Source organism: Lissotriton vulgaris, chromosome 8 (genome assembly GCF_964263255.1).
Source record: "Lissotriton vulgaris chromosome 8, aLisVul1.2, whole genome shotgun sequence".
Classification (NCBI taxonomy): domain Eukaryota; kingdom Metazoa; phylum Chordata; class Amphibia; order Caudata; family Salamandridae; genus Lissotriton; species Lissotriton vulgaris.
The window spans coordinates 591,701,504-591,715,892 of NC_141696.1; positions in this window are offsets into that span (position 1 = coordinate 591,701,504).

Sequence of the window (14,389 nt, forward strand, 5' to 3'; positions counted from 1 at the left end):
GCAGTGTTAACCTCATATACCTACTAAATCAACTATTTGCACATCTTTGGACAGACACACACTTCCCACCCAACTACACACACATTCACTGTCTCATACAAATAGTCACTTAACTAATTAAAAACTAATATAAAGTTTTACATAGCTTGTAATCAACTTATGCAATAGTTTACACAACAAGAGACAGAATGGTACACAGATAGATATTCACACAGTTGAATCACTATTCCATATATTTAGTGAGACACTTTAAATTACTGACTTAGACTGTCAATTACAGTGCTACTAAATTCTCAATCCAGTTACTTATACATTCACTCAGTCTTCAATGCAGATTCAATATATATAATAGTTATTCAAATATGGAAGCAAACCACATTAGCTGGATGATGTCATCAGTGATGTCATCAGTGATGTCATTTGAGATGTAATCAGTGATGTCATCAGTGATGTCATTGGCCATGTCATGAATGATGTAATATGTGACATCATCAGCAGTGGATTGCACATGCGCGAGTTACAGTTAGTACAACTAACTATAACAGAGGAATTTCGATGGTTTTGTAAGAGTGAAATGTCCAACTAACTATAACACCCCTGAAACCTATGGTTTTTTAAGTGAATTTCTAAGGTTTTTTGGAATCAATCATTTTTATTGAGCAGTATACCAAAACATAACACAGCTCGGCTGCCTACATCCACCGGCCGGCAGAGCGCAATCCAGCAGTCTTAAGCACAGCCTTAGTGCCAACACCCCTGGGGGCGACCCGGTGAGGACATATGCAATGCCAGGAGGAACAGCCATGATTATTAGCTTTCACTGCATTTTACGAAAAAACACAAAACCATTAAATAATAATAACACCCCCCACCACCCTACTCCCATCCCCACCACTACCCCAGCCCGCCTCCTTCCTCCGCATCAGTCCCTGCTATTCCCCTAGTTCACACTAAGTCCCTTCCGTCTCACAGTACGCTCCAGACCATCCGATCCTATGAGGCCGCACACTGGGGGACCACCGGGATAATGGGGTAAGATTTGCAAGTACTTGCGACAGGTTACCTCGCGCAGATCACAAGATAGAAGGTGTATAAATGGTTCCCACAGCTCAGCATACACCTCACCTTTGCCATCCACACACAGAGACAGTCTCTCCATGGCCAGCAAATGCCACAGTCGCCGAATCCAGTCCCTCGGGACAGTTGAAGCAGAGGATCGTCATTGTGTAAGGATAACCAAGCGTGCCACAAACAAGGCTAGCGCTATCTGCCTGCCCCTTATAGAGCGCAAAGGGAACGCTTTAGGATGCGGGAGGCCTAGCAGCACATGCTCTGGAGCCCTGAGAAAATGTGATGTGAAAGGCCCCATCGATATCATCAAGGACCGCCTTCCAGTAACGCTCTAGTTTAGGGTAGTGCCAGAGCAAGTGCGTCAATGTGCCTGGAGCACCACAGCCCCGCCAGCAAAGACCCGAGCATTTCGAATCGCAAGTTTTAATTCGCGCTGGTGTATGGTACCAGTATGACACTATCTTGTAGGCCGACTCAGCGCCTGAAACATTGACACAGTATGCTGCGTGCGATAAAACACCTTTTCCCATTCTTTACGTGACAGCGGGCGGCCCAACTCTGTCTCCCACCGAACCTGCGCTTTAGTACGTGGTGCCTTAGAGCGCGCAACAATCAGGGCATATATGCCAGATATAAGTTTGCAGTCATCTTTTTTGCATATCACCCAACGTTCTAGGGCCGTCAGGGGGCGGGACATATCAGCCAAATTAGGAGGTTGTGTAACCCAATGTGCTACCTGCGAATATGAAAAGGCATCAGATTCGGGGATGGCAAAGTGGTCCCGATGCAGCGAAGAAAATGAGATCAAGCCATCAAGGTCTAAGAGGTGGCCTGCCCTCTTGCAGCCCTCCTCCCTCTAGCGCTGGAAGACAGGGGACGAGCAGCCCGGCGGGAAGTCCAGGTTGTCGACAATGGGCGTCATAGGCGACGGAAAAGTGGTCCAGCCCTTACACTTCGCCAATTGATCCCACGCCTTCATGGTCACGATGAACAAAAGGGTTGCCAGTACTGTGCTATAATTTATACTTTTTCAAGGTGTTGAGCGGTGATTTACTCAACCCAAAGACCACTAGTTCAGTCTGAATTTTTTGAAAGGTAATTTATTCCATTAGGTTAATTACTTTTGTAGTTTAATTTATTCTCTTTTAACTTACTTTTTGGACAAAAAATGGTATACAATAGAAACAAAGAATTAATTTGGATGCATATTAACAAAAACTCGTCTAATATTCAACATGTGGAACACTTGTTTCAAATATTTCAATCCACAAAAAATCAAAACCAACAAGGTATCAATACAACATGAAAAAAGACACTTATCGGACAACACTCAGACAATAGACAACAAATAAAGGTTAATGAGGCTGGTGAAAAAACCTCTAATTTCAGTTCAAACTAATTCAACTAAGGCCTATTGCAGAATCTCTGCTCTAGTCATTGAAAGGCCTATGCATACGAATGAGAACATGCCTGTATAAATAAATCTTTTTTGCATATACGACCACACACTTAGTTTTTGTTTATAAATTCTTGGGGGCTGTTGGTCGTAAAACAGAATAAATCAATTAGCGGAGAAGGGGGGGTCGACGCGTTTCGAATCCCTGATTTATTCCAGGGATTCTCTTCAGGACCGACAGACACAATCTGAAAAATGTAAGTAAACAGACACTCAGTCAGGATCACACATGAGAAACCCTCAACTCACATACTGATCAGCACGGTCTGTATCATACCTGTGTGTTCAGTGTTCAAGTCATGGAGTCTAAAAACAAAACATGAGCAGTCCTCAGTCAATTGTAATGCTTATGGGGGTAATTCGTACTTACAGTGTGTACTAAATTAGAATTTTAAAAGCAACTTACGTTATTGTTTGTGTAGATAATCCCAAATGTCAAAATAAGAAGAATCAGGAAATTGTAGTCCAACTTTCCGTCAATTTGTAAGTGAATCCTAAAGAAGACAAACGAGTGGGTGGTTTGTATGGCGTATAACCATGTCAACTGGAAGACAGAACCCAGTGTTCTTTTATATAACAGGACGGATACTCTCACATGGTCGGAAAACTTGCTGCCGGCAGCCGACATGTGTGAAAAGATTCAAAGCGGGTCGCGTTCGTGACAGGCATAATGCAATGGGGCGTTTGGCGAAAGCCTCGTTATTTTACCTGCAGTGAAAAGTGCTCAATCCTCCTTCTTCTGCTACTCGCTCGTTCGGGCGGAAGACGCCGTATGCTCGGGCATAGTCAGTTTCGTGAAGGGACCGGAAGCGGATATAAAATGAACGCGGTGTTCATGGGAACTGTAGTCTCCGGTGATTCCGAAAGTCGCTCCAGTGCGGGTGTATAGCGCAATTGCATATTTAAAATGCAATGAGTTGGAGAATGTACCATGTACACGTCTGGTGTTCAATATTTAGTTAATTTCGCGAAAAAATTATGTGTTGACCACGGTTGGTGGAATGTAACCATCAATTGCTTCATGGGAGTTGTAGTTCTAGCGCTAAAAGCGCATTCTGTGTGTCCTTTGTTGACAACAGGGGGGGGGGGGTGTTTTGGATACCACTCTGAAGGGATAAATTTTATTAGTCAAAAGGTGGAGTTGCATACTGTCTGCTCAATTGGTCAGGGACTGGGGACTAATTGACTTATGAACGGGTGTGCAGATCGACTCACAGATGATACAGTTCAGACATCTCGTTCAAGCCTGTAATGGTAGTGTTAAACTTCAGAATCAACATAGCTTCTCTCTGTTTTAACTTAGCCTCTAGATCGCCACCTCGTGGATCTGGCTCTATTTTTGATATAATTGTCCATTTGAAATCCTCATCCCCATGAGATTCATCAATCCAATGTTGGACAAGTGGGGCTGTTACTACTTTCTTTTTTATACGAGATTTATGTTGTGACATTCTATGTCTAGCTTCTTGATTGGTTTTCCCAATGTATAGCTTGTTGCACTTACAGGTGATGGCATAGACAATGTTCCGTGTTTTGCAGTTCGTGAACTGGTCATGTTTCCATGACACGCCTTTATGTTGAAATAGGTCACCTTCAATGGTTGAATTGCAACATAAACAAGTGCCACATTTGTGATGGCCTGTGATGGGGGGTAGGCTTACATAGTCTCGTAGAGTCAATGTCTTGGGTTTAGGTACGGCTGCTCTCACGATCTGATTGGCTATACTTGTGTCTTTTTTGAAGGCAAAAAGTGGCACTTCTTTAAGTTGTTCATCGATTTCTTTTACTAGATGCCAATTTTGATGAATTGTTTTTTTCAAAAAGTTAGATGCAGGACAAAAGGTTGAAACACAAACCGTCCGATTTAGTTGTTTCTTCTCTTTCTTTTGAAGTAGTTCTTCACGTGGGGTCCACCACGCTCGTTTTATCGCGTTTTTCAACAATTTGGCTGGGTATCCACGATCTAATAGTCTCTCTTTTAGAATATTTGCATGTGACAGATATTCGTCCTTGAAAGTACAATTCCTCCGAATTCGGAGGAACTGCCCTATCGGTAGATTTTGTTTCAGGTTTCTTGGGTGATTGCTAGAGTAGTCTAAGGCCTTGTTGCGGTCCGATTTTTTTCGAAACAAAGTTGTTACTAGTTGTCCATTTGAACAATAAATCTCAACATCCAAGAAGGAGAGGCGTGTTTTAGATGATTCAAGGCTGAATTTGATGTTTCTGGTTCTTTCATTAAGCCATGTGTGAAATAGATCAAGCTGTTCATTATTCCCAGTCCATGTGAAGAAAACGTCGTCAATGAATCGGACCCAACCACCGATCCACTCAAAAAAGGGGTTGTTTTTGTATATAAATGTGTCCTCATATTGACTCATGTATAGTATAGCCAGCTCGGGGGCAAAGGGGCACCCCATAGCTACTCCCTGGATTTGGAAGTAGAAATCGTCTTTGAACTTAAAATAGTTCTTCGTAAGGGCCATTTTTGCTAACTCCAAAAGAAATTCAGTAGGAATTTTAGATGGCATTTCTCGTTTATTCAGGAATAACTCTAGGACTTCCAAAGCTTCATCCTGGGGGATTTGGGTGTATAGTGAAACAATATCCATGCTCACTAAAAGGTCATGTTCTGGATTGAATGGAAGTTCGTGTAATCTATTTAAGAAATCAGTTGTGTCTTGCAGGAAGGATTTTACCTCGGTGCAGAATGGTTTAAGAAAAAAGTCAATAAACTTAGAAACGGGTTCAAAGAGGGAACCACAACCCGAGATGATCGGTCTCCCTGGTGGTCTTTGTTCGTTTTTATGTACCTTGGGGAGTACATAAAACAGGGGGATCCGTGGGTGTTTATTGGAAAGGTAGTTAAATTCTTGTTTTCCCAAAAAGCCTTGTTCTAGTCCACGAGTCAAAATGTCCGATAATGTGTTCTGGAGTTCCTTTGTTGGGTCATAGTTGATTTTACGGTAACATTGCTCGTCAGATAACTGTCTTGTGGCCTCCGCCACGTATTCTGTTGTTCCCCAAATGACGATAGCTCCGCCTTTATCGGCTTGTTTTACTATAATGCTTGCATCATTCTTAATCGAAAGCAATGCTTGTTTTTCTTGACGAGATAAATTAGGTGAAACAAAACCTTTATTCTTTTTCTCATGAGAGGCAATGGCGGATAACACGGTTTTTTCAAAATACAGGACTTCCTTGGGTAGTTTGTGAATGGGTGGGGTGAAATTGGATTTTTTCTTTAATCCAGTAGTCTCTATTTGTGGACCCATTTCTTTATCTGCGAAGAATGTGATTAAACGTATCTTTCGACAAAATTCAATGAACTCTAATTTGAGCCGCACGAAATCGGTAGCTTTTGATGGTACAAAAGTGAGTCCTTTTTGCAAAGCACTTGTTTCACTTGAGGTGAGTATTTTATTTGAAAGATTGAAAATAGATGTTTGATTCAATTCTTGTAGTTTTGTCGCCTTGTTGACATTTCCCAAGGTTGTTGGAATCTTGTTTTGCCTCTGGTTTTTTGTTGGTCCTGTTCTAAAAAAGGTTGTTGTTGTTGTAAATTCGCTTGTTGGTAATTAGGGCGGAATCGTTGTTGATATTGATTTTGATTTTGATATCCACCTCTCCGTGTAAATTGAGGACGCGAATTTCCTTGATCCGACTCACTGCCTGCGGATGACGATGAGGTATCAGAAAAAGTCAAATATTTTGTGCGTGATCGTCCTTGATTGTCCGTGAGAAAACGGCGTGACTCCGGGCGTGAATAAAAATCCTGTTGGAGATAGGGGTAGGTTTTTTCGTAGTTGAAATTTCGTTTATCTCGGTCAAAATTGCTTTCCTTTTGTTGTACTGTAAAATCTTTAAACTCAAGAATCTCCTTTTCAACTCTATCTAGTAAACTTTTTGAGTCCTGGATCAAGGGATTTGCCTTTATTTCAGTTTCAAGGGTTTCTATTTCTTCAAGTTGGAGTTTTGATAATCTCTGCGCTGTCTCTATAGTTAGCACCATGAGGTCTCTACTACATTTTGTTTCAATGTAACTGAAACCTTTCTTGTAAATAGCGTCCTCCGTAAAGATAACTGGTATGTTTTTTACAATAAGACCAGATGGTATTGTGCCAGATCTGAGGTGTTGAAGAAGATAATGGCCATGTAAATCTGTGCGGATTTGTTTTTTCTTTAGTCGTATTAGCTTGTCTGATTCATTATTTGTTTGAGCATTACTACTTAAAGTAGCTGATCCGAACTGAGGAGGGTCTCTCAATAAGTTTTTTATATGTTCTTCACTATAAGCGAATGTTTGTTCCTCTGACATTCTAAGGATGTTGGCAGGTCAGTGGTAGTTGTGTTCGTCAAGTCATGCAATGCTTTCATTCAAATCTTACAATCAATTCAGACATCTAAACACATTCATACAAGTCACAAAAAAATATTAAAAATCAAAGTGGAGGTGGTACAACAGGTGGGCCTAATTTAGGGGGGAATTCTTTTAACTATTGCAATCAAAGACCTCGCGAGCGTGCGCCCGCTAACGTACTGTGTAACAAGGGGGGTTTTGGCAAACGCACAGTAAGGCTGTGCCAGATACAGAATGAACAAAAGGGTTGCCAGTACTGTGCTATAATTTATACTTTTTCAAGGTGTTGAGCGGTGATTTACTCAACCCAAAGACCACTAGTTCAGTCTGAATTTTTTGAAAGGTAATTTATTCCATTAGGTTAATTACTTTTGTAGTTTAATTTATTCTCTTTTAACTTACTTTTTGGACAAAAAATGGTATACAATAGAAACAAAGAATTAATTTGGATGCATATTAACAAAAACTCGTCTAATATTCAACATGTGGAACACTTGTTTCAAATATTTCAATCCACAAAAAATCAAAACCAACAAGGTATCAATACAACATGAAAAAAGACACTTATCGGACAACACTCAGACAATAGACAACAAATAAAGGTTAATGAGGCTGGTGAAAAAACCTCTAATTTCAGTTCAAACTAATTCAACTAAGGCCTATTGCAGAATCTCTGCTCTAGTCATTGAAAGGCCTATGCATACGAATGAGAACATGCCTGTATAAATAAATCTTTTTTGCATATACGACCACACACTTAGTTTTTGTTTATAAATTCTTGGGGGCTGTTGGTCGTAAAACAGAATAAATCAATTAGCGGAGAAGGGGGGGTCGACGCGTTTCGAATCCCTGATTTATTCCAGGGATTCTCTTCAGGACCGACAGACACAATCTGAAAAATATAAGTAAACAGACACTCAGTCAGGATCACACATGAGAAACCCTCAACTCACATACTGATCAGCACGGTCTGTATCATACCTGTGTGTTCAGTGTTCAAGTCATGGAGTCTAAAAACAAAACATGAGCAGTCCTCAGTCAATTGTAATGCTTATGGGGGTAATTCGTACTTACAGTGTGTACTAAATTAGAATTTTAAAAGCAACTTACGTTATTGTTTGTGTAGATAATCCCAAATGTCAAAATAAGAAGAATCAGGAAATTGTAGTCCAACTTTCCGTCAATTTGTAAGTGAATCCTAAAGAAGACAAACGAGTGGGTGGTTTGTATGGCGTATAACCATGTCAACTGGAAGACAGAACCCAGTGTTCTTTTATATAACAGGACGGATACTCTCACATGGTCGGAAAACTTGCTGCCGGCAGCCGACATGTGTGAAAAGATTCAAAGCGGGTCGCGTTCGTGACAGGCATAATGCAATGGGGCGTTTGGCTAAAGCCTCGTTATTTTACCTGCAGTGAAAAGTGCTCAATCCTCCTTCTTCTGCTACTCGCTCGTTCGGGCGGAAGACGCCGTATGCTCGGGCATAGTCAGTTTCGTGAAGGGACCGGAAGCGGATATAAAATGAACGCGGTGTTCATGGGAACTGTAGTCTCCGGTGATTCCGAAAGTCGCTCCAGTGCGGGTGTATAGCGCAATTGCATATTTAAAATGCAATGAGTTGTAGAATGTACCATGTACACGTCTGGTGTTCAATATTTAGTTAATTTCGCGAAAAAATTATGTGTTGACCACGGTTGGTGGAATGTAACCATCAATTGCTTCATGGGAGTTGTAGTTCTAGCGCTAAAAGCGCATTCTGTGTGTCCTTTGTTGACAACAGGGGGGGGGGGGAGTGTTTTGGATACCACTCTGAAGGGATAAATTTTATTAGTCAAAAGGTGGAGTTGCATACTGTCTGCTCAATTGGTCAGGGACTGGGGACTAATTGACTTATGAACGGGTGTGCAGATCGACTCACAGATGATACAGTTCAGACATCTCGTTCAAGCCTGTAATGGTAGTGTTAAACTTCAGAATCAACATAGCTTCTCTCTGTTTTAACTTAGCCTCTAGATCGCCACCTCGTGGATCTGGCTCTATTTTTGATATAATTGTCCATTTGAAATCCTCATCCCCATGAGATTCATCAATCCAATGTTGGACAAGTGGGGCTGTTACTACTTTCTTTTTTATACGAGATTTATGTTGTGACATTCTATGTCTAGCTTCTTGATTGGCTTTCCCAATGTATAGCTTGTTGCACTTACAGGTGATGGCATAGACAATGTTCCGTGTTTTGCAGTTCGTGAACTGGTCATGTTTCCATGACACGCCTTTATGTTGAAATAGGTCACCTTCAATGGTTGAATTGCAACATAAACAAGTGCCACATTTGTGATGGCCTGTGATGGGGGGTAGGCTTACATAGTCTCGTAGAGTCAATGTCTTGGGTTTAGGTACGGCTGCTCTCACGATCTGATTGGCTATACTTGTGTCTTTTTTGAAGGCAAAAAGTGGCACTTCTTTAAGTTGTTCATCGATTTCTTTTACTAGATGCCAATTTTGATGAATTGTTTTTTTCAAAAAGTTAGATGCAGGACAAAAGGTTGAAACACAAACCGTCCGATTTAGTTGTTTCTTCTCTTTCTTTTGAAGTAGTTCTTCACGTGGGGTCCACCACGCTCGTTTTATCGCGTTTTTCAACAATTTGGCTGGGTATCCACGATCTAATAGTCTCTCTTTTAGAATATTTGCATGTGACAGATATTCGTCCTTGAAAGTACAATTCCTCCGAATTCGGAGGAACTGCCCTATCGGTAGATTTTGTTTCAGGTTTCTTGGGTGATTGCTAGAGTAGTCTAAGGCCTTGTTGCGGTCCAATTTTTTTCGAAACAAAGTTGTTACTAGTTGTCCATTTGAACAATAAATCTCAACATCCAAGAAGGAGAGGCGTGTTTTAGATGATTCAAGGCTGAATTTGATGTTTCTGGTTCTTTCATTAAGCCATGTGTGAAATAGATCAAGCTGTTCATTATTCCCAGTCCATGTGAAGAAAACGTCGTCAATGAATCGGACCCAACCACCGATCCACTCAAAAAAGGGGTTGTTTTTGTATATAAATGTGTCCTCATATTGACTCATGTATAGTATAGCCAGCTCGGGGGCAAAGGGGCACCCCATAGCTACTCCCTGGATTTGGAAGTAGAAATCGTCTTTGAACTTAAAATAGTTCTTCGTAAGGGCCATTTTTGCTAACTCCAAAAGAAATTCAGTAGGAATTTTAGATGGCATTTCTCGTTTATTCAGGAATAACTCTAGGACTTCCAAAGCTTCATCCTGGGGGATTTGGGTGTATAGTGAAACAATATCCATGCTCACTAAAAGGTCATGTTCTGGATTGAATGGAAGTTCGTGTAATCTATTTAAGAAATCAGTTGTGTCTTGCAGGAAGGATTTTACCTCGGTGCAGAATGGTTTAAGAAAAAAGTCAATAAACTTAGAAACGGGTTCAAAGAGGGAACCACAACCCGAGATGATCGGTCTCCCTGGTGGTCTTTGTTCGTTTTTATGTACCTTGGGGAGTACATAAAACAGGGGGATCCGTGGGTGTTTATTGGAAAGGTAGTTAAATTCTTGTTTTCCCAAAAAGCCTTGTTCTAGTCCACGAGTCAAAATGTCCGATAATGTGTTCTGGAGTTCCTTTGTTGGGTCATAGTTGATTTTACGGTAACATTGCTCGTCAGATAACTGTCTTGTGGCCTCCGCCACGTATTCTGTTGTTCCCCAAATGACGATAGCTCCGCCTTTATCGGCTTGTTTTACTATAATGCTTGCATCATTCTTAATCGAAAGCAATGCTTGTTTTTCTTGACGAGATAAATTAGGTGAAACAAAACCTTTATTCTTTTTCTCATGAGAGGCAATGGCGGATAACACGGTTTTTTCAAAATACAGGACTTCCTTGGGTAGTTTGTGAATGGGTGGGGTGAAATTGGATTTTTTCTTTAATCCAGTAGTCTCTATTTGTGGACCCATTTCTTTATCTGCGAAGAATGTGATTAAACGTATCTTTCGACAAAATTCAATGAACTCTAATTTGAGCCGCACGAAATCGGTAGCTTTTGATGGTACAAAAGTGAGTCCTTTTTGCAAAGCACTTGTTTCACTTGAGGTGAGTATTTTATTTGAAAGATTGAAAATAGATGTTTGATTCAATTCTTGTAATTTTGTCGCCTTGTTGACATTTCCCAAGGTTGTTGGAATCTTGTTTTGCCTCTGGTTTTTTGTTGGTCCTGTTCTAAAAAAGGTTGTTGTTGTTGTAAATTCGCTTGTTGGTAATTAGGGCGGAATCGTTGTTGATATTGATTTTGATTTTGATATCCACCTCTCCGTGTAAATTGAGGACGCAAATTTCCTTGATCCGACTCACTGCCTGCGGATGACGATGAGGTATCAGAAAAAGTCAAATATTTTGTGCGTGATCGTCCTTGATTGTCCGTGAGAAAACGGCGTGACTCCGGGCGTGAATAAAAATCCTGTTGGAGATAGGGGTAGGTTTTTTCGTAGTTGAAATTTCGTTTATCTCGGTCAAAATTGCTTTCCTTTTGTTGTACTGTAAAATCTTTAAACTCAAGAATCTCCTTTTCAACTCTATCTAGTAAACTTTTTGAGTCCTGGATCAAGGGATTTGCCTTTATTTCAGTTTCAAGGGTTTCTATTTCTTCAAGTTGGAGTTTTGATAATCTCTGCGCTGTCTCTATAGTTAGCACCATGAGGTCTCTACTACATTTTGTTTCAATGTAACTGAAACCTTTCTTGTAAATAGCGTCCTCCGTAAAGATAACTGGTATGTTTTTTACAATAAGACCAGATGGTATTGTGCCAGATCTGAGGTGTTGAAGAAGATAATGGCCATGTAAATCTGTGCGGATTTGTTTTTTCTTTAGTCGTATTAGCTTGTCTGATTCATTATTTGTTTGAGCATTACTACTTAAAGTAGCTGATCCGAACTGAGGAGGGTCTCTCAATAAGTTTTTTATATGTTCTTCACTATAAGCGAATGTTTGTTCCTCTGACATTCTAAGGATGTTGGCAGGTCAGTGGTAGTTGTGTTCGTCAAGTCATGCAATGCTTTCATTCAAATCTTACAATCAATTCAGACATCTAAACACATTCATACAAGTCACAAAAAAATATTAAAAATCAAAGTGGAGGTGGTACAACAGGTGGGCCTAATTTAGGTCACCGTGGGGAATTCTTTTAACTATTGCAATCAAAGACCTCGCGAGCGTGCGCCCGCTAACGTACTGTGTAACAAGGGGGGTTTTGGCAAACGCACAGTAAGGCTGTGCCAGATACAGAATGAACAAAAGGGTTGCCAGTACTGTGCTATAATTTATACTTTTTCAAGGTGTTGAGCGGTGATTTACTCAACCCAAAGACCACTAGTTCAGTCTGAATTTTTTGAAAGGTAATTTATTCCATTAGGTTAATTACTTTTGTAGTTTAATTTATTCTCTTTTAACTTACTTTTTGGACAAAAAATGGTATACAATAGAAACAAAGAATTAATTTGGATGCATATTAACAAAAACTCGTCTAATATTCAACATGTGGAACACTTGTTTCAAATATTTCAATCCACAAAAAATCAAAACCAACAAGGTATCAATACAACATGAAAAAAGACACTTATCGGACAACACTCAGACAATAGACAACAAATAAAGGTTAATGAGGCTGGTGAAAAAACCTCTAATTTCAGTTCAAACTAATTCAACTAAGGCCTATTGCAGAATCTCTGCTCTAGTCATTGAAAGGCCTATGCATACGAATGAGAACATGCCTGTATAAATAAATCTTTTTTGCATATACGACCACACACTTAGTTTTTGTTTATAAATTCTTGGGGGCTGTTGGTCGTAAAACAGAATAAATCAATTAGCGGAGAAGGGGGGGTCGACGCGTTTCGAATCCCTGATTTATTCCAGGGATTCTCTTCAGGACCGACAGACACAATCTGAAAAATATAAGTAAACAGACACTCAGTCAGGATCACACATGAGAAACCCTCAACTCACATACTGATCAGCACGGTCTGTATCATACCTGTGTGTTCAGTGTTCAAGTCATGGAGTCTAAAAACAAAACATGAGCAGTCCTCAGTCAATTGTAATGCTTATGGGGGTAATTCGTACTTACAGTGTGTACTAAATTAGAATTTTAAAAGCAACTTACGTTATTGTTTGTGTAGATAATCCCAAATGTCAAAAAAAGAAGAATCAGGAAATTGTAGTCCAACTTCCCGTCAATTTGTAAGTGAATCCTAAAGAAGACAAACGAGTGGGTGGTTTGTATGGCGTATAACCATGTCAACTGGAAGACAGAACCCAGTGTTCTTTTATATAACAGGACGGATACTCTCACATGGTCGGAAAACTTGCTGCCGGCAGCCGACATGTGTGAAAAGATTCAAAGCGGGTCGCGTTCGTGACAGGCATAATGCAATGGGGCGTTTGGCTAAAGCCTCGTTATTTTACCTGCAGTGAAAAGTGCTCAATCCTCCTTCTTCTGCTACTCGCTCGTTCGGGCGGAAGACGCCGTATGCTCGGGCATAGTCAGTTTCGTGAAGGGACCGGAAGCGGATATAAAATGAACGCGGTGTTCATGGGAACTGTAGTCTCCGGTGATTCCGAAAGTCGCTCCAGTGCGGGTGTATAGCGCAATTGCATATTTAAAATGCAATGAGTTGGAGAATGTACCATGTACACGTCTGGTGTTCAATATTTAGTTAATTTCGCGAAAAAATTATGTGTTGACCACGGTTGGTGGAATGTAACCATCAATTGCTTCATGGGAGTTGTAGTTCTAGCGCTAAAAGCGCATTCTGTGTGTCCTTTGTTGACAACAGGGGGGGGGGGGGGGTGTTTTGGATACCACTCTGAAGGGATAAATTTTATTAGTCAAAAGGTGGAGTTGCATACTGTCTGCTCAATTGGTCAGGGACTGGGGACTAATTGACTTATGAACGGGTGTGCAGATCGACTCACAGATGATACAGTTCAGACATCTCGTTCAAGCCTGTAATGGTAGTGTTAAACTTCAGAATCAACATAGCTTCTCTCTGTTTTAACTTAGCCTCTAGATCGCCACCTCGTGGATCTGGCTCTATTTTTGATATAATTGTCCATTTGAAATCCTCATCCCCATGAGATTCATCAATCCAATGTTGGACAAGTGGGGCTGTTACTACTTTCTTTTTTATACGAGATTTATGTTGTGACATTCTATGTCTAGCTTCTTGATTGGTTTTCCCAATGTATAGCTTGTTGCACTTACAGGTGATGGCATAGACAATGTTCCGTGTTTTGCAGTTCGTGAACTGGTCATGTTTCCATGACACGCCTTTATGTTGAAATAGGTCACCTTCAATGGTTGAATTGCAACATAAACAAGTGCCACATTTGTGATGGCCTGTGATGGGGGGTAGGCTTACATAGTCTCGTAGAGTCAATGTCTTGGGTTTAGGTACGGCTGCTCTCACGATCTGATTGGCTATACTT